Source organism: Pteropus alecto, unplaced genomic scaffold (assembly GCF_000325575.1).
Source record: "Pteropus alecto unplaced genomic scaffold, ASM32557v1 scaffold125, whole genome shotgun sequence".
In the NCBI taxonomy this organism is placed as follows: domain Eukaryota; kingdom Metazoa; phylum Chordata; class Mammalia; order Chiroptera; family Pteropodidae; genus Pteropus; species Pteropus alecto.
The window spans coordinates 8,038,915-8,060,113 of NW_006436888.1; the positions used below are offsets into that span (position 1 = coordinate 8,038,915).

At 57.1% G+C, this 21,199-nt stretch overlaps 1 protein-coding gene across 1 annotated transcript in view; it reads right to left on the reverse strand.

The window, feature by feature from the left end:
• LOC112481771 (calmodulin-binding transcription activator 1) overlaps positions 1–17,527 on the reverse strand; it is a 436,830-nt gene extending 419,303 nt beyond the window's left edge. Inside the window, exon 1 of the mRNA XM_025048577.1 lies at positions 17,464–17,527. The gene's annotated coding sequence lies outside the window, so the exon portion shown is untranslated. The remainder of the gene's footprint in view (positions 1–17,463) is intronic.
• Positions 17,528–21,199: the final 3,672 nt, after the last annotated feature.

Genomic DNA, 21,199 nt, shown 5'->3' on the forward strand with positions numbered 1-21,199 from the left:
AATCTGTCCCGTCTTCTAAGACTGGGGCTCATCTGCCATAGGTGGGCAGCAGCTGTCTGTAAGGATGGCGCTGGCCTCCCAGGTAGCTGATTAGATAGTACGACAAGAGGAGCCACTTGCCCGCCCCGCAGCGGGGCTGGGAAATTCATAGCGGACTTATCTGAATGAAGCAGCGGAAGGCAAGATGCTGAGCTGGGTCAGGCTGGCCCGGCCTGCTTGAGCAATTCAGCTATTAGGTCATTTTAAAACAAAAGGGATGAGCTGTTGAAAGGATTAATTATCGGCTTCTCGACTCTCCTGAAGCACAGTGGCTAAAAATCATTGCAAATCGATGTCTATTAAACCGCCTCTGAACATCCCAGCCCTTCAGGAAAGGGAACTTAAAAATAAAAGCGGGGGGAGTGGGGGCTGCTGCGAATTCAGGTGAGTTAGATGAAGGGCTACATGCTACACGCCCAGAAAATGTGCTGTCTGCCTGTTAACGGTACGTCCCAGGGGCTCCTGGAAGAGAAGGCCGGAACCAACACCTAGAGCCCAGCAGCACGGTCCGGGGAGGAGTGGAATGAATCACTTGCAAGTCAGATAAATTGAACGCGGGAACGCCTCGGGCCGCCTCGAGCTCGTTTCCAGAATGACCTATGCTGCCTTTTGAGGCTGCCATAGGCGGGAGAATCACAGGAGTCAAATCTGCCCCCACGAGGGTCCAGACAGATGCTCACCCCACCGATGGAAAGGTCAGGTCAAGCCAACTCCGCACTGGGCTTCGGGCCAACAGGAGGACAGTCCATCTGCTGTGTTACTGTCACGTCTTGATTGGGCTGAGGTGCCACAGCCACAGAATGTCCCTTTACACAGATCGCTCAGAGATGGCAAGTGGAGGTCAACGCAAGTAGCCGTGGCCGTTGGAAACACGCTCTGTGGGTTAGGGAGACTTCTGAGGCCGGATCCGGGTCACTGAAAAATGGAGTCACGACCCGTGACGTCTGCGCTGGGCAGTGGTGGCTCATGCACAGTCGCCAATTCCACAGCCAATCAGCTGTTTCAGGGAGAAGAAAACTGAGTCCCAGAGAGGCAAAAGCGCTTTGCCACGGTCACAGAGCGAGCGAGCGAGCGAGCGTTAACGCCGTGGCCAGCTGCACTTGGCCTGGAGGCCAGGCGAACTTAGCCCCTGGTGGGCCCTGCTCCTGGACTCACACCCTTGAGTGACGCCCTCCCTCAGTGTGAGCTGGCCCCACTGGCTCACTTCTAAGAAACAGATTTCGGCAAAGTGACAGGATGTCACTTGCGAGATCAGATTCCAAGGAGGCTCTGGCCTTGGTCTCGCTCACCGTCCCCACTGTCTCACCCGCTCCGATGAAGCAAGCTGCCACGTCGGAGAGGCCCGCGTGGCGAGAAATCTGGGCGACCTCTGGGCAACAGGCAGGGAGGAGCGAATCCTGCAGCAGCCCCCCCGAGGGAGCCTAGAGGTGGGCCCCGCCTCGCTAGGGTCCTCAGGTGACGCTGGGGAGCAGCCCATGGGTGACCAAGAGGCAGAGGCATTCGGCTAAGCTGTGCAGACGCCTGTGCCACAGAAACGGCGAAATGACGAACATTTGTTACTTTATGCCACTAAGTTTCGAGGTCATTTGTGAGAGGCAGAGGCATTCGGCTAAGCTGTGCAGATAGATGCCTGTGCCACAGAAACGGCAAAAAGACGAACATCTGTTACTTTATGCCACTAAGTTTCGAGGTCATTTGTAACACAGCAGCTGGTAGGTACCACCGTGATCGGTAAATATTTTTTGCACGGCTAAATGAATGAGTTCGTTTATTTATGGGGGCTCTGAGCGTGGCCCCCCCCTAATTCGAACGCTCGTCTCTGCTGAGTGTTGTGACGTGACCTCCCTCACCCTCCCTGCTCTTTCGTCTCTGAAGTGGGTTCATCTCCCGGGTTGCTGAACTGTTTGTTGTGGGCAGTGGGGATGACACGAGGCTTCGGGCCACAGTTCTGCACGGCCACAATGGCAGAAGCGGGTCGCAGCCGGGCTGTGCGCTCGGGGCCAGGGCACGGGCTGCTGCCCTGCACGCGTCCTGGCGAGGCCGCCCTCGTCCACGCACCAACGGCTCGAGGATCTGCGCTCAGCGTCCACGCCCAGCCGCCCCTCAGCACAGCGGGTGCTGCCACACTTCCCACCATGTGTGAGGAAGCCGAGGCGCAGCGGGCAGGTGACTTGCTCGTCAGCAGCAGAACTGGGACCGGAGCCCGGAGCCCGGCTCACGGGCGCCCCGCACGTCGGCACAGACTCCCATCGTTGGGGGCAGGGTCTCGGCCTCGGCATGCATCACCTCTGGGGCCAGATGCCCCCCTCACCGAGGGGCTGTCCCGTGCACTGCAGGATGTCTACCGGAGTCGATGGCCTCTCCCCGCTAGAGGCCAGCAGCCTGTCCCCTCCCACTGTGACCATCCATGACGGCTCCAGACACTGTCAAATGTCCCACAGTGATGGGGGTGGGGACAACAAATTGTCCTCTGTCGGGAACCACTGCCCTCAGACGTGGACGTCAGCACGACCGGAGCCCGGTCGGGGTGGCCCTGCCAACGGTTCCTGGCCCCGTGCGCTGTGAGTACAGAGAGACACGCCGAGGCTTCGAGTCAGATGGACGAGGGTTGGACCCCAGCTTGGGGAGGCAGGCTCGCTAACCTCCAGCCCCCATCCTGATACTCCGACAAGAGCCACGTCCAGGCCCCCGAGGGCGGCTTGGCCTCCGCCTTCGGCCCCGCCGGGCTCCCCGCAGACAGAACGCGAACGAAGACACCCAGCACCAGGCCCCCACTCTGCGACGTGTGTCGGCCATCGTCATGTATTCAACCCACGGCCTCTGGAGCCGTCTAATCATCTATGTCGCCGCCGCCAGGTAATCTGCCCCCTCCGTGGGTTCCGGACGAGACAAGTCCACGCGCTGGCCCTCCTGGGCCTCATCAGGATGCACCAGGCCCCCCACCGAGGTCAAGGCCTTCTGATTGAGACTCCCCCCTCCAAACGCTGATGCACTGTTTTTCCCAATGAAATCTACTGAATCCACTTGCTCTTGGCCCCATTTTGCATTCTTCCTACAGCTGTGTGTGTGAGAACGCACACGAGCACGAGCATGAGCATGCGCGCACACCCGCACACACACACATACACACTCACACACACACCCACACAGACCCACACACAGCTACACACCCCCACACATACACCCATACACACACACTCACACACACACCCCCACACACCAATACATACACACAGCCACACACACTCCCACACACATACACACACACACGCACACCCGCACACTCGTGCGCACACACACACTCACGTACACACCAACACCCACCCACACACTAACACACACACCCACACATAACACCCACACCCACCCACACACACACCAACACCCACCCACAAACACACGCACCCACACACAACACCCACACACCCATACACACACACTCACCCACACACAGCCACACACCAATACACACACACCCATATATTCACACACACACACTCTCACACACACCCACACACAGCCACACACCCACACACAGCCACACACCCACACACACATCCCCACACACCAATACACACACACCCACATACACACACACACACATACACACACACATACACTAACACCCACCCACACACTAACACACATCCACACACACAACACCCACGCACACCCACACACACACACCCACACACACCCACACACCCCCATACACACACACACCCCCACACCCCCACATCCCCATACCAATACACACACACCCACACATACACAAACACACCAATACCCACACACACCCACACACACTCACACACCCACACACACACACACACCAATACCCACACACACCCACATACACACACACACATGCACACACACACACCAATACACACATACCAACATACACACACGCACACGCACACACACCAGGCTCTCCTGAGCATGCTGTCTGGAAATTACTCTCAAGTTATCTCAGACATGCGTGACTTGTGTCTCCACCTGGATTAGGGGCCATGTTTTCTACGTGGCCTTTGTAACCACAGTGTCCGGTCCGAACCCATGCGTGCGGCGGGCACACGGTGAAGGCCTGTCAACAGCCGCTAGACACTGCGGAATTACGCTTGGACACCGCCTCTTCTCGCTCCACCTGCCATCGGACACACCTGATGAGACAGGCCGTCCCTGGCGGTCCCCACGCCACCTCCCGAGGCAGCACTGCGGTCTGCACGTTGGTGACAGGGTCTTACTCTGCAAGGCAGCAAGACCACCAACCCACACCGAGGGAACCCGGGCGCCTCCCCAAGGCACAGCCAGAAACTCAAGATATGGAGCCATCTGCCTATGGGAAGCCATGTTCCAAGCCAATTAGGGATAATTTTAGGAGACCAGGCTCACGAGATGCAGCATCAAACTCTCCCCTCTGAAGGGAAGGCTTACCGTAGGATCAACTTCTCCAGAGCAAAAATGTCGCTGGAAAATTATAATGAAGACTTGGCGATGCGGAGAAAACGGCTCCGCTGGGTTATAAATACTCCCGCGCGCCCGCCACTCGGGGCGGTTAAAACTTATTTTAAAGCACTGAGACGCCGAAGTTGGAAAACAGCGCTCGTGTGAGTCAGAAAGATCTGGGCCCTGATCCCAGCTTCTGTGGCTCATTAGCTGAGTGACCTTAAGGCAGGTAACACCACCTCTGAGACTCAGTTTCCACACCTTGAGCTGAGGGAGGTGGCTGGACAGAAAGAAAGGGGGCTATGTTTGATCTCTCTATCTCTCTCTCTCTCTCTCTCTCTCTCTCTCTCTCCCCCTCCCTCCCTCCCGTCCCTCCCTCTCTGCCTCAGTATCCCATAAGCACACCCACTTTGTAGGGCTGTTATGATTGAGACCCCAGATTTGAAGGAGCTTCGCAAGTTATCAGCAGCCTATGAGGAACTAAAATCCTGAGTGCCAGCCCGCGGATCGCTGCTCTCAGCAGTTTTACACGTTAATATAAACCAGACCTAAAGGAAATCTGATAGCTCGAAGACACAAATAAAACTGAAGCCGCAGGTGACCCCGGCGGCGAGCGATGACCAGACGGCACCGCACACACCTCTTCCGACTCCACGGGAGAACCGGCTACGGAGAAATCGGCTTTGAGGCGCACGGAGGTGTCATTCTTGGAGCAGGACGCGCGTCCTCCTCACGTTCGGTTTGGGCTAATGTTAAGTCCTGAATGAACGCCGAACAGTTCGGAGCCGCAACCAGACGCCAGCTGGAAGGATGGCGACCGGCCCCCTACGGGCCACCTCGCCTCGGCCGTCGGGAGCCGGGGACGTCACGGGAGAGCCGGCTCGCGTAATTTTCCTAAACGGCAACGTTACTTCTGTGAATTCAGACACTTACCCAGATGACAAGGCCCTAACTTTCCGGCAGGGGGGTAAACTCACAAAGCGATGACCTTAACTTAGTAAATTAATTCCAAAGCACAATTGTTTTCAATCTTCATTTAAAATCGGCCTTCGTTGATCTAGATTTAATGACACAGGAAATGGAAATTCCCTTAATAAAATAAGTTATGAATATTTATCACCCCATTTTACCTGAAAATTGAATAATTCATCAATTAACTTTACTATTAATTATTTAATGAAAAATTAATCAACTGCAGAACTCTCGGGCCTCCTTGCAGACCCTCCGGCCTGGGGCGGGGAGGTCGGGCAACGGCCAGGCGGTGGCTGTGGATGATTCCAGGCATGCGACAGGGGATACGGGGTTCGGGGCGCCTCTTCTCCAAGAACCGGAACAGACCACTTGCTCACAAAGCGAAGGTAAGGTTTTCCTCACCTTGGAATCTGTACCATGGCCAAAAAGGAACTCCAAGTTCAGTGACCATTTCAAGAGTGCGTTTCTCCCAGATTCTCTCAGCCGGCCGGCCATCGCCATCCACGTGGCCTCAGTGTTGTCCACTGATGGGGCTGCGACGTGAGGCTCTCACAGCGGGCACGGCCCCACCCCGAGGCCTCAGGCAGGCCCCAGAGGAGGGAGTGGGCGGCAGAGGTGAGAGAGGGAGTGAAGGAGGAGCACAGAACGCGAGGGGACGGGGGACAGGTAGGGTGACACCAGCCAAACGCTGGGCAACCCGCATTCTCAGGGCACCAAAGCTTTGAGCTTGGAGCCGCCGAGCACCCACTCGCCCAGGGCGGCCCGGCTCGCTGAGCGTCCTCTGATTCTCCGAAGCGGGCAGGGTGGGTCCTACTGTGTCTTCTGAGGGGACACCGGACGCGGATACCTCCAGACAGACGTCCCATCGTGAAAGCGCGTGTCTGCAGCTCCCTCCAGCTTCTCCCAACTTCCATCCTTGTCCATCCGGTGCTGTCCCGTCTTCCCGGGTGACCAGGACGAGGCCGCTCAGCACACCCGCTGGCCCAACTGCCCTAATCGCCCCTCCAAGGGGGGTCCTCACTGTGTATCCTTAGCCTGGCCCACGTGCACCCCGCCCTGTCCCGTACCTGCTGCTCCAGCTCCACCGCTCACGACACCAGCTGCCGGACCTGCGCCTGGCCTCACAGTCCCCTCGCGCCTCGGATCTGCACGGGCCACGACATCGGCCCAGGACCGAGGGCTGTCCTTCATAACGTGCCCGTCCATCCCGTCCCCGACACACACACACACACACGCACGCACGCACGCACGCTCAGCCTCACCCACTCACACGCATACTCACACATCCGGACACGCACACACTCACACTCACGCTTCAGGTCTCTGTCCAAGCCCAGCCCCTCAGGAGGGCGCCTGGCCATCCCGCCCTCCCCGTCCCCACCAGAGGGACCGTCCGTGGCACTCCTCGAAATCGCTGTGACTGTAAATGACGTCTCCTTCTCTACCCCATCCCCAAAGCCCCGCTACGGCGCCTGGCACACCTGAGCGATCAAAAAGAGTTCACTGAATAAACAGATGGCCGGAAGCAGACCGAGGACGACATGAGGTGACGATTTGGTGTCCTGCACCCAGGAGTGAAGGGCTCACAGCAAGCCCCAGGGGAAGACGAAGCGCCCTCCCCAAGTAGCGCCCCGGAGGCCCCCAGAGCCCGGGACCGGGAGGCAGAGGAGCTGCAGGCTCCGCGTCTGCGAAACGTGGAAGGCGGGTCTCGCCGACGGCCGCGGCTCCCGGGGGAAGCGAACACACTCTCTGCTTTCGCCCCTCCGTGGCTGCGCAAGTTTTGTCCTTCCCTGAACTGTGCCGCCTCTCGACGGCTTTTCGCCGAAACCCGGCAGCGGCCTGGTCTCCCCACAGACACCCCGGCCCCGGCACCAGCCGCCTTTGTACGTACAAGTGCAATCCCGCCACAGTCGAAAAGGTCCCGGGCCTCAGGAGTTGCCAAAAAAAAAATCCCGAATTGCTACAGACCTAGGGAGGGCGGCGATGGGAATCACAAGGCAGACAGCCAGCCCGGAGGGGCTCGGCGAGGACCCCCAGCCTCGCTCAGCCAGAACCCTCGCCCCGACACGCGGCTGCCCGGCCTGGGTCCCCTCTGCTCCTCCCCAGAGTCACCTCAAAACAGCTCAGTCAACAGTGAGGCCCCCACCGGGTCAGGACAGGGCGGCCCGTACAGAAGAATTGATTTCTCCTTTTAGGAGAAATTTTCCTCTACCCGAAATGTTGCAGTGCTTCATCGTATCAAATCATTGAATGAAAAGAGGAAATCTTCCCCAGAGTTTCTGTTCTCACAAAAGGAAACCGTGACTGAAGCGGGAGAGCGTGCGTGTGTGTGGGTGTTGTGCGTGTGTAGGTGTGTGTGAGTGCTGTGTGTGTGGGTGTGTGTGTGTGGATGTTGTGTGTGTGTGTAGGTGTGTGTGTGGGTGTGCGTGTAGGTACGTGTGTGTGGGTGTGTGCTTGTGTATGTTGTGTGTGCACGTGTATAGTGTGTGTTCTGTGTGTGTATACGTGCGTGGTGTGCACACATGGATACGTCTGTGCATTTTGTGTCTGTGTGTGTGTATGTGTGTTGCATAATGTGAGTATGTGTGTATATGCCATGTGCCTTTGCATGCGTGTCTATACATGTGTGTGCATGGACTGTATATTTGCACACGTGTTTTGAGTATTTTTCGAAGCCCCGTAATAAAGCACTGTGGGAATCCTAAGAGCGAAGACGATAACACTTCCGGAGGAGGCGGGGGACCCTCCAGGCCCGAACGCCCCGCTGACTGGGGACTGACTCGCCACACGGAAAATCACGAACTGCACGGAGGGGTCCGCCCGAGAACGTGCCTGCCCACCTGGCAGTGCCGCCAGACGCACGGGCAGCTCCCTTTGCCCGCGGCCGGCAATGGCTCGCGGGGTCAGAATTCACCCAGAGGTCACACCAAGGTGCCGATCCAGCCCATTACAGAAACGCAGACAGCCTGATTTTCCAAATCCAGGGGAGCGGGGTGAAGAGGCTAAGAGTAAGCTCGCAGGCCCCAGACACGAAACGCGACCCTAGGCCGTGGACGCCGATGGGCAGGCTACGTAAATACCTGCCAACGTGCGCGCACAGTGCCAGGGCCCCTTCATTCCCAGAAACGGCCACCACCGCCAGGCTGTCCTGCTGAGAGATGCCAGCAGGCACCATCCCGGCTGAGCGGTTCCCCATTGAGCCACCCGGCACCCTGCCTCGCATCTCCGGTGCCCTCACGAGACACCCCTGCCACATGGGACTTTTGTACCATCCAAGGAAGACACCTTCATAACCACTGAGATAAAGGGGATCGCAGTGCCATTTGTCAGGTGGCATGCACTGCGTACTGGATGGCCCCAGCAGCCCCAGGACCCTCAAAACTCTGCCCATGGGGGACCCTGCCACACCCCTCGTGCAGACACCAGGAAAGGCTCTGGACCAGGGCTGACACATTGAAGCGGGGGTGGGGACAGCTGCTGGCAGTGGTCTCAGCCAGGGCTGCCCCCTCACACGCAGCGAGTGTGCACATCTCGGCAACACGGCTTCCTCGGCCCTGAGCAGTGGCGCATTTAGAAACCTCTAACCTGCATTCTGAGGCATCTGTCCCTGAGAAAGGGAGGAAGAGAAGAGAAACAGCAAGCGAGACTGGGAGCCTCAGAAGGGGAAAGAGCGCGAGAAGACGAGAGGCCAGCGCGGAGGGCGGCCAGGCGGCACGGAGGACCGGGCGGAGGACCGGGCGGCGAGCCTCGGCTCCAGTGGCAGGAAAGGGCAGGGCGAGGGGGCTGAGACGAGCATGGGTCGGATGTGTCGACACAGTCTAGAGAGACGGGACGCAGATGCGGGGTCGATGACAGACACAGCCGAGCAGAAGCCGCCGAAACGCACGTGCCCAACAGTGTCAGCACACCAGGTCGCCTGCAGAGCCCCCGAGAGACCCAGAGGTGCCCGAGGAGGCAGAGGCCGGGAACGGGGCGGGAGATGGGGAGAGGCTGCAGGCACGTACGTGGGAACGTCAGACCATCCCAAGGGACCACCCGGCCTCTGTCCCCACCGAGGCACGTTCATCCTCTGGAGGGAGAGCCCAAGAGACTCTGGACCTGGGGACCGCGGAGCAGAGGCAGGAGACACGGATGCAACCCCGGGGGACGAAGCGATTCGTGGTGAATCCCCAACACCCCCGCCCCGGCCTGGTTCTCGGACCACTGGAGGCCAGGCCGGCCTGAACCACCGGGCGGCAGGCCAGTGGGTCCCTCTCTGGAGAACCGCGCGCATGTCCAGGTGTCAGCCTCCGGCCTCTCCCAGCCACGCGGCTGCCTCTGTCAAGCCCTCCCCGCTGAGGAGAACAGCGGAGGGCAGAGTGGGGGAGCTAAATCCTCAGCACCCACAGAAGGAAGTGAAAATCAGCGTCTGAAACGGGCAAACTGAGAAACAGCAGAATAACCACGTGGCAAGATCTGGAGGTAACATCAGAACAGGAAGAAATGGAAGAAGCCACTTCTGGGAACCAGGGCTGAGCTGGAAGGCGCAGCGCTGATGTTCTCCTTACGAATCTTTTAGGACCATTTGACTTATTAAACTGTGGGCATGTATATTTTTGATATAAATTAAAATTGTAAAAAAGCATGGAGGCGGGAGCTGGAAGCTGGCAGCTGTCTAGCCTGGGGAAAGACAAGACACACAACATCCGTTCCCGTCTCCCAGCTTCCTCTCAGAAGGGGGCCCGGACTCACACCCCTGGGAGAAGCGAGGAGGGTCGTGGGAAAACCCGGCACAGCTGGAGGTGCCATTTCAACAAGCGGCTGAGAACGGCTGAGGACACATGCTCCTGTGTGTGTGACGAATGCCCCCTGCCCATCGGCAAAAAGGGCAGCCACCTAAAGACAGCCAGGGTCTGCTCCCAGGGGCACATGGACGCAGGGACCTGGGCAGCTAGCGCGCCCCCCTCGGCCTCCTTCCCAGGCACGATGGGGGATCGGCGAGGTGGCCTCCGCCGTCCCCTCCTGCTTTGCCACCTCTGCATTCTGCGATTCCGGATAATGACCTGGAATGTGGGACAGACCCACTTCTCCGTGGAGGCTGGGGAATTCCCCACCACCGACGAGACACCAGACACTTTATCGGGATCCAGGTCACAGCTCAGTCCCGGCCTCATCCCATCCGGAAGCTACAGGACCCCCGAGGCAGATGCCTGGGGGTGGGGCTCCTCGAGAGTCCTGAGCCGGCAGGCACCACCTGTGAAGTCCCCTCACACTGCATTTGCTCTTCGGTTAACGATGACAGCGGGGACTTCGTCAAGGATTTGCTCGATACAACAGGCAAATGCTGAAATGGATGTAACATGACACGTCGTTACGTTAATTTGATAGCAGGTCCCCAATCCAGCATAATGCAAAGGTCACTACATCGAAATGATTGCCGACCTAGTTTATTTTTTTCTTCTGCAGTTCTAAAGAGCAGAGGCTCGGAAGTGATCTAGGTGTAAGGCTGCCCTTCCCAGCTCTGTCCCCTAACAGCGCCCCTGACACACGCGTGCACGCACATGCGCGCACGCACACACACACACACACACAGGACCGAGCCCCAAGCCCCAACGCTGCCCAACTGGACACAGAAAGCGCGACAGAAGCAGCTCGGGGAACCTTTTCTCTGATTGCTGTAAAACACGTGTAACATGCAATGGTAGCCATTTTAAGAAGGCTGCTCAGCAACGTTAGATACAGTCACCCTGGCTGCAGCCAGCCCCAGCATCCTCCTCCGGAACTTTTCCATCTTCCCATACTGAATCTGTCCCATCACACACTAACTCCCCATGTCCCTTCCGGTCCGGCCCTGGCAGCCTCCACTCAGCTCAGTTTCTGTGGCCCTGACACGTGTCAGTGCCCCCGTGAGGGGACTCACACAGTGCTTGTCCTCTTGCCACTGGCTTATTTCTCTTAGCAGTGTCCTGAGTTCGTTCGTGTCATAGCCTGGGTCCTAACTTCATTCCTTTTTAATTCTGGGAACGTTTTAACCATCCAAGTGGAATCTCCACAGGACTTTTGCCGTTCTGTCTGGTCACGTGAGCAGCCTTTCCCGGAAATAGGGGCTCAGAAGTGGCCAACGGGTCACCGCCCTGTGCCACTCACAGAGGGGCTGGCAAAAGCAGCGCCAGCTGCTCAGGGGCCAGGCGGGGCCCGGTCAGCTTGGCTTCTAGGAGCCCTGTGCCCACACTCGGGCACCGCCACCCGGTCCCCTGTAGTGGTCTGTGCTGGTGCCACCTGCTGCTCCTCCACGAGCCTGTGCACCACCCCGTGCCCCACAGAGCCCCGGCTCCTCTGTGCTCAGCTCCTCAGAGACCAAAGAGACAGCAGGATCCAAGGGCGGGGGAGCCAGCGACAGCTACGTCGTCACCTGATTGACGGCACGGCAAACGTGGAGGGCTTGCTGCCCGCAGGTGCGTCTGGGGAGGGCGCCCAGGACGTGGGCGACCCGAGAGGTGGGCAGATCGGGCTGGACATGGGCATTCGAGGGATGGCCAACGGCCAGGCGGAGGCGAAAGCAGAGGACACAGCGGAGGAGTTTGGAGCGCAGTACGCAGCCCCTACGCGGAGCAGGTACGGAGTCGGATAAAAGCATCTGGGAAGGTGGGTCCAGGTGCGCCAAAGACCTCGAACACGACACTGGAGTCTGGTCTTTATCTCACAGGAAGTCACTGAGGTTTTCAAGGGGACAAGGACGGAATAAGAGGAGCCGTTTAGGAGACCGGCCTGGGGCTGGGGTCCAGCCTGGAGAGGGCAGCTCAGTGGGAGCTGCGTCGATGGTCCAGGCCGCACTGGTGCGGGAAGGGGCCACGCGGGAGAGTAAGGGCATGAACACGGGCTGGGACACGGGCAGAAGGACAAGGCGTGGCTCTGATGTCTTTAACATGAGGTGGCTCTTCTGAGCAGCAGGGACATCAGAGACGAAGACCGCATGGGAGCGAGGCCTTCCCTGTCTCCCTCTGCGGGGAGACGAAGGCGATGGGCTGGAGAGAATACTGTGACATGCAGGAGCCCAGGAGAGAGGCTCAGACCCGGGAACTGTCCACGGAGAGTGAACTTTCACCCCCCAAGAGAGCTGGGAGCCCCGGGAGGAGAGCGCGGCAGGGAAGGGCGGAGGGCCCGAGCTCGGTGTCCTCCCCTGGCCCGGCCCCCGCGGGGGTGGGAATGGGTCCAGAACGGGCGGACGGGGTCCGAGGGCTGGGAGACGGGGCACGGGGTCTCCCGCGGTGTCACCTGGGTCTTCTAGAGGCTCAGGCCTCACTTTTCTTCTCTTCCTTTTCAGACCCCTCCCTCGACTTGGCTGTTTTACTGCTTATTGACCAAGAAGCATTTAGTGTTCATTATAGGAAAATTCTATTACCAGCCTTTGGTGCTTCGGCGTTAAGGTGCTATCTATACAAATCTAATTAATTAATTAATTAGATCGTTAATAGCGCTGTCCAGCCCCCTTCTACCTGGCGTACACAGGATTCCTGGGAAGGACACGCTTCAATCCACCGTGAGCCTTGCGGGTCCCCAGCTCCCAGGGACGGCTGTACGTCTCCCAGTGGAGGAGAAACAAATGACTGGGGTCGCCAGAGTCTGCAGCCCACCTGCCAGCGCTCTGTCCAGCTCTGCGCTCGGCCCCACGGGGGGAGTGCCATCCTCCCGCTCGGCCTGCAACAGGCAGCTAGATCCAGTTCAGGATGCAGCACAGGAAGCCACCTGGCCACTGTGCCTGAGCCCCACTCACCAAAGAAGGAAGGCTCTGCCTGTGGCCTGGGCCTCCCGGGCAGCTCCGAAGTCATGGAGACGGGAGGGGAACAGGAGCTGAGGGCCACCTCAACCCCACGCCCATGGAGTGAGGTAGCGGCAGAGCATGAAGCTAAGGTCATGGGCTTGGCAGTACAGTGACCTGGCCTTCAGCTTCCAGTTCTGACACTCGCCGTGCAAGCTGGGCCAGATCCTGGGTTCTCTCCGCATCTCCCTGCCTAGCAGAGCTGCCGAAACGGATTTAAACGCACAGTGCCCCACCCACGGCACTCGGTCAAGCGGCCGATGGGGAGGGGGACACACGAGACGAAAATAAAATAGAGTAAAGCGAGTCTCCTCCCTCGCAACACCCAGACTCTTCCCGCCTCACTCTCATACACCCACAGACAGTAATTAGGCGCCCACCACATGTCCAGCCCCAGTGGGGGCGCTGGGGACACCCGCACGCAAGCCGGACCAAAAGTCCCTCGCCTCGCCTCGGGGGACACAAATTAAACAACTAAGCAGGCGAATGACATCGTGTGTCAGACGGGAGGAAAGGGGGTCTGGTCTGGCTGGCCGGGGCCTGGGTGCGACCTTAAACTGTGTCCAGGGGACACCTCGCACAGACAGCGACCCCCGAACCAGGAGGAGCCAGTGGGAGGAGCCAGAAGAACATCCTCGACAGAGGGAGGACGCTCTTAATGCCACGATTCTAAATCCACCTCGTGGGGGGCAGAGTGGGAGGCTCCCTGGAACCCCCCAAACGGCCTTCTTACAGGGCTGGGCACACGGCAAGCGCCAAATAAAGACGCGCTAGAGGGTGATTTTTCAAGCCACCGTGTCTGGAAGGCCCCGGTTGCTGATAATACAATATGGGCTGTTTGAACACTCAGCATTCGGCCCTGTCTCAGTGTTCCCCCCCCCCGAACCCCGGAAGCCTCCGTGCAGCCACACCTCATATTAAGCAGCAGAGCGGGACTCCCGGGACCTTCTCTGTAATTAGGGCAGAAATCGAGCGAGGGCTACGTTTGTCACCCCCAGCCACCAGCGAGCCACAGAGACGAAGAGAGGGCCCCCCCCTGCAGCTTCTATACCAACATCTATATGGGACCTGATTACGACAATTAATTTAACAAGGATTCCTCCACACAAACAATGCATCATTTTATTAGGAAACTCTATAAATGTCAGCGGTGCAATTCATTTTTATTAATTTTCTGAAATGGAATTAGCAGTGGCGGCGACGGCGGCAAACAGAAGTTGCGTCGCCTTCTCGTAGGGCAGAGCGTCGGCACCATTAATCCCCTGACGCCAGGAGGCTGGCTGGCGTCAACTCAGCAGTTAACTGCGCCGATTAATTTCAGTCCTGGAGACAGGAGCGGGGGGACCCAAACGCCACTCGACAACTAATTTAGGAAGGTCCTTGAACAACCGGAGCGACTTTTCCTGCTCCTGGGACGGAAGCTTTCAAGCGTAAGCACGGAGTGGATACTGTGGTACTAAGTAAGTTCTGTCTTCACCCCCCGCCTCTAGGGAGGAAATCCGTCCCTCTGGGGCCTGCAGACACCCTGGTAGAGGCCTCCTGACACCGAAGCCTCCGGCCCGGGGACTGTCCTCGCCGACAAGAGGAACGGCGATGTCCCCATGCAGTGAGTGACACAGGCCCTCACGGCACGCAAGACAGGACCACAGATATGACCTGACTCAGCCCCTATGAGAGTCAACATCGGCTCCATCCCCATTATGAAGAAGAAAAGGTGGAGCTTTTAAAGGGGCGAAAGTGACTTCTTAACACCACAAAGCTATGGAGGGACAGGCCACGGCTCAACCCGCGTCGGTCAGCATCTGAAACCCACATCCCTCTCCTCCGCCGCGCGCGTTCCTTGTGCCTCTGGGCGGGAGGTCTCCTGGCTCTATTTACACTCCGAGAAGCCAAGGCAGTCGGGCATGACCATGAGTGACACCCGCCCTCAGCTGCGACCCAAGCCCCGAAGGCGGAAACACGGGGCGGAACGCCTCCTTGAAACACAGGCTGCACTGCGTCCAACGGCGGCCGAGCGGGACGCGTGTCTGCGTAACTGGAATCAGACATCGGCCCGGACACGGCCCAGAGATCCCGCTCTCTGGCTACAGGGACGGTCTCTCCTTCCACTCCGATCCAGGCGTGTTCGCCGAGGAGCGAAGGGCACGTAGAGTGGCCGAAGCCGTGGCTTGGAGTCGGGAGATGGTGCGGGGGCAGCTGTCAGGCCGACCTCCTTCTCCCCAGAGAAGCTGGGGCAGCGGTCCCCACAGCGAGGCCCGAGACTGGCCGCGCCCCATCGCCTGGGAACTCGTCAGAAAGAGCGGATGCTCGGCCCCCACACCTGACTTACTGAATCAAACTCTGGGTGCGGGGCCCAGCGCGTGGGTTTAAAAAGCTCTCCTGTTCATTCAGATGCCCGCTCAAATTCGGGAATAACCACCCTCCAAGGAGATGCCCCCAGAAGAAAAGAGATGGGTGCACCAGGCCTTCCGCAGTCTGGGGTGCAGCTGTGCTCAACAAATAGCAGACTGTGTCACCCTTCGCTATCCACTCCGTCCCCACCCACAATCTATGGGAAAATGTCCTTCCTGGCCCCACTCCCACTGGGCTGGGCCACGGGAATTGCTTTGGCTGATGGATCTGTGAGCAGGCATGACCCATGAAGCCACACCCAGCAGGGGTTTTCGGTATGCCTGCATGGACTGCCTGGAGCTTTTAAGCCTCTGCCATCCTCCATCAGAATCAGATGTGCTAGGCAGTGGGCACTTCCTCATCCTAGGTCCTAGAACAAAAAGACACATCGAGTGGTCTTGAACTCAACCCAAAGCCACAGCCAAACCACAGACCTGTGAGCAAGACATAAAAGTCTACTGTCATAAGTCATTAAGTTTGGAGATTGCTTCTTACATAGCATTATCACAGCAAAAGCTGACTGATACAAACCACTTGATTTAATAGCAAAGGAAAGCATGGCCCCAGGAGGCTGAGGAGTTGAGGACATCCTGCAGAGGGATTCAGGTGGAAAAGTAGAAGAAGCCTCAGGGCCAACCTCTACCCCACCTGGGGGACGTGAATCTCAGGCACAATCCTCCCTCTCCTCGGTAGCCTCTGACCGCCTCCGAAGGGCAGATTTTGCCCTCACTTACCATGTTAAAACCTAAGCCCAACGAAGTAGGATTTTTAAGTACCTTCTAGAATGAGTAGACATCCCAGAGGACAAGACCTTCTTTCTTCTGTGGCTCAGAAAGGAGGCATAGGTCAAGCTGATGGCCACAGGGGCAGAGGACACACCCCCATTCCTTTCTCTGGTCCCAGTTGACAAACCTGGAAAATTCAGTGCTCTACCCAAAGTGAAACAGACTGAGCATTTCACCTCTTAAATCCAACCCACAGCCCAGACATCCTGTAAGCCACGCTCTTCAAACTAGTAAACACCTGGCCCTGTCACCGCTAATAAAAAAAGTGGTGGCAATTGGAAGAGAGTGGCCACGTGTTTCCGAAGCTCTAGAATGTGACATGTCGCATACAAAAACAGAACTGGGGAGGAAAGAAGAGGCTGCCTTTAAGATAAACCCCAAACCCCAGCTTCACAAAATGCTGCCACCGCGCCGGCAAGACACAAGTGGGCTGTATCTCCGCCAATTCCCTCTAGTCCCACGCGGCGAGAGCAGCTCAGCGTTTGTGGCATTTGGCAGATTCAAGGACGCTGACTGCGTAATAAACTGCAAACCCAGCCGTCGCTTCTGATGTAGGAGACTCTACTACCACGAAGAATAACTCGCGAAACGAGAACAACTGGTAAAGAGCATTGAGATGAAAGTGGACAGTGGACGTAGTTTCCCTTTTGAAAAGTAAGTTTCTAGAGGACACTGGTGGCAGGTGGGCACTTTCCAGAGAAACAGTTGGCAGGCGGGGACTTTCCCCGAATCGACCCCGGACACTCCCACCCGCCAAGGCTCTCGGAGCGCCCGGCCGAAGGATCAGACGTTCGGCTATCAGGTTAAAAGTTCCGACCTGCATGACGGTGGCTGTGCTGTTTCTAAGCCGCCTCATAGCATTTGCAACCACGGTCTTAGGACAGACGATGAGACCTCAGTGTCACGAGCTATCAAACACAACATGGCATTTTCAGCTTGCCCACGAATGGACTGGCCAAATCAGGTCATCAACGAAAATCAATCCATTTACTGCATATATTTGAAAAACGGCAAGATCTGGGACATTACCTTGTCTTAGGGGATGTGGTTAGCCATTCTTCGTGTTTCTCAAATGTTATTAAATAAGCTGCAATTTCCTGAAACAGAAGAATAAAAAGATAATAACAACAATTAGGTCATGTCGGATCCCGAGAGCTAAGAAAGATTTTGCCGTCCCCAGCCGCTGTCCTCCTCTGCGAGGCTGGGACCCCATCTCTGCCAGAAAACCCTCGACCCGGGCTGTGTTTCTATTTTGATTTTTTTTTTTAAGCCCTTTCCATTCAACCTGCTCTACAACAATAATCAAAGCATTGTGTTTCAAAAGCTGAGTCTGTGGTGAGGATAAAGATATTTCTCTGCGGGGGGAAAACATCAGACACCATTTTGGATTCCAAATGTCATTAATTTGAAGGAGGGAAAAACACACTCCAACAACAGGTCTGCTCACGCAAGGTCATAATTGGAAAGTTCACTCTGTCTCCTTCAGACGCCGGACTGATTTTTCATCATCGTCACAAGAGACGCCGCATTCTCTCAGCCTGATTCCCAGCCCCCTGAGCCAAATCACACGTAGATTAAAAAGAAACGATAAAGCCATACTCCAGGAAGAGAGAGAGAAAGTTAACCTTTCCCACTGCTGCTAACTGAGTCTATTGAGCAGCACTGGAGAAAGAAGAGTGATGTCAGCAGAGTTTAAGGCAAAGACGGAGAAAATGTGGGCACCTGGAGGTAAATTAAATATTTATAAACACAACAACATCACCGCAGATAGAATTACTGATTTATTAATAATTTCCATAAAAAGCCAGTGGGTGACATCAACATAAGTCATTGCTCCGGCTCCGAGGCATGATATGGCCCATTACTTTCAGCTCCAAACGGATCTGCTAACGTGGAATTGGCAGGGATTGTAAGTTAAGTTAAGGTTGCACTAGGACACGTTTCCCTTGATCTTGGCAACGATACGACACAGAGCTGCTGCCCTTGACTATCGAAAACAAGCAGAGAAGAGACCTCAGCCTGGCCTTTCTGGGCAGCCAGGCCTCTTCGAGGGCTCCCCGGGCTGGGGTCACCCACCCGACCAGAGGCTCGCAGCCTTCCTCTGCGGTGAGCCTCCGCTGGGCTCGGACATAAGGGAGCTGACGCCTGTGACCAGACACTAAACTTAGCCTTGAAGAAAAAGAGACCATCACCGAAACCAGGTAAGCAGAGCAAGTTAAAGTAGAAAACACCAGCCATGCTACAAAGTGTAAAGGCCGCAGGCCCAGGTGGCGGTCAGGGTCTCACGTAATCACGGAAACCAGCTGTGACCACGGGGTGGCCAGTGACCAGTACCTGGAGCCCAAGCCAGCTCGGTCCAGAAGCCCGGCCCTTCCACCAGGCACTGGGAAGCAGTGGCCCGTGCTGCCTCATTGCATGGGTTTCCATCACTCATTGCACCAAAGAAGCTGATGGATGAGCACATGGTCCTCTCTCATCCCTGAGCCTTTCGTATGCTATGTCCTAGCCTGGGAAAACGCTTTCCCTGAGGTCTCGCGAGAGACAGAGACCAGCTCCTTGGGCTGGCCCTCCTAACTCTTCATGACAGGGCTGGTCACCCACCCCGTGTGCCCCACGGTACCTGGCACCTGCCACTGTGCGGGGTTTATCACTGTGCATCCCAACTGCTCGTTTACTTGAGTGGCATCCACCACTGGACCATGAGCTCCCTAAGGGCAAGTAATATGTCATCACCGATGCACTCTGGGGACCTCGGAGCGTCCCGATGAATGTTGGTTACACAGATGGATGGACGGGAAGGTGGATGGATGGGGGCGGGCATTACAGAAATGAATGTGCTTCCATAAGTGAGCGTGAGTGTCTGTGTGTGTGTCCTGAGTGTGTTGCATCTGTGTACGTTCATTACTAAAGAGAGTTGAAGTGAGAACTTACAAGCAGCAAAAACACGCAGTTCCTGGATAAACGCTCACCGGAGGTTCAACTAACTCAGTCGCTGTGGGAAGGTGACACGGTATCACGGTTGAGGACATGTGCTTCGGAAGCAAGCAGACCCGGCTCTGCCACTTAACAGCTGTCAGGCCCTACGCACATGACTTAACTGTCTGGACCTCAGTTTCACGGCGCTGGGATGACGTGTGGCAGCTGTGAGGTGCCACAATTCTTAACACAGTGCACAGATCGATGTCCGCAGCTGAAGCCACCGTCACCATCATTCCGAGGTCCACGTGGTGTGAGCCGCCTGTCCAGAGGCCCCTGCCGAGGTCGCAGGTACCACACAGTGCATCAGAAGATAAAGGGACAGTCACCTTCACGGATCCCCGCCTACACTCTCCTGCGCCCACAACTGGCCCCACCCCTGTAACCGTGCAGAGTCGGCTGACGTCTGTCCCTCCACTTACGCATTGGCGCCCATTTGGTTTCCCAGGACGGTGAGAGCAGACGGCTGCTGGAGTCGGTACGCGGCTAAACCAAGCCCCTGATGTGGATCAGTCCATCTACCTGAATCTGCGGCTGGGTGTCCAGAGCGGCCTGTGCCAATCGGACCTCTCAGACCCACGTCCTTGCCTGGGATGATGCTGAGAGCTAAGTGACCCCTCCTGGCCCAGAAGGATGGGGACACAGTGCATCCCGGTCACCTCCAGACCTACTACAGCATTCCGAGGATGCAGATGCCCAAACGAGACCTGCGTGAACACCCCTCAGCCACCCCTTACCCCAACCTAGTGCGGTCCCCCCACTGCTGCCGTTCCTCAAAGAGGTCGCTCCTTGGACCCCTTACTGCAGTCAGTATTTAGTCTACAGATATTTCCTGAGTGAGCCAGTGACCACACCCTGGGGGCCGTCGCAGGTCTGCTGAGCTGCTGTGCAAGCAGAGGCCCCGGGAAGTCACACTGCTTTGTGGACTATCTTTGAGAATGAGACACTCCCTTCTCCGCCCCCAAGGAAGCAATGATGCCTCCCACAGAGAGTCACCTCGGTGGACCATCCATCCCACTTAGGAGCAGCCTTACTGAGCAAAGGAAACGAAATGTCTAGACCTACACTCCAGCCTCTGTCCTGCTCAAGTTGCCTAGGCCCCAGAGCTGACTTCGACCCCCAGGGACGTCGCCACCCTGCTGCCTGGCTCCCGGCTGGGCAGGGCTGGGCATGGCTGAGTCGCCTGGTCACTCCCAGACCCATGACTCCCAGTCTGTCCGGCCCCTTTCCCTCATCTGGGTCTTGGCCCACCTCGTCATCGGGTTGGCAGACCGCGGGTGGGACTCTGCTTTCTCAAAGTGTAGGAACCGCTTGGAGAGATCGCTCTACATATACCAAGGAACCACGCAGACTATTTAGATGCTAAGTAGGGTGGAGGAAAGTAAGAACCACCAAAATTCAGAGCAGGGAGAGTCTGCTGGACCAGGAAGGGGAGTGATCTCGGGGGGAGAGGGACGTTACCGTCCGTGTCACTGTAACCATCACAATGGCTAACGGCGGCAGACTGATGCCCAAGGCCGGGTACTGCTCCAGGGCCCCATGGAAGGTAACCTCACTTAACCCTCACAGCAAACTCTGACATAGGAACCATACGCATTTTACTGGGGGGGCAGCCGAGGCACAGAGCAGTTAAGTGGTTTGCCCAAGGTCACACAGCTAGTCTCTGCAGAGCCAGAACCCGAAGCCATGCAGAATGGTTCCAGAGCCCACACTCTCCACTCTTGTTCCTAACATCTTAGAGGACAGCCATGAGCTCAAACAGAGAAGAGAAAAGCCCGCATGTGGACAG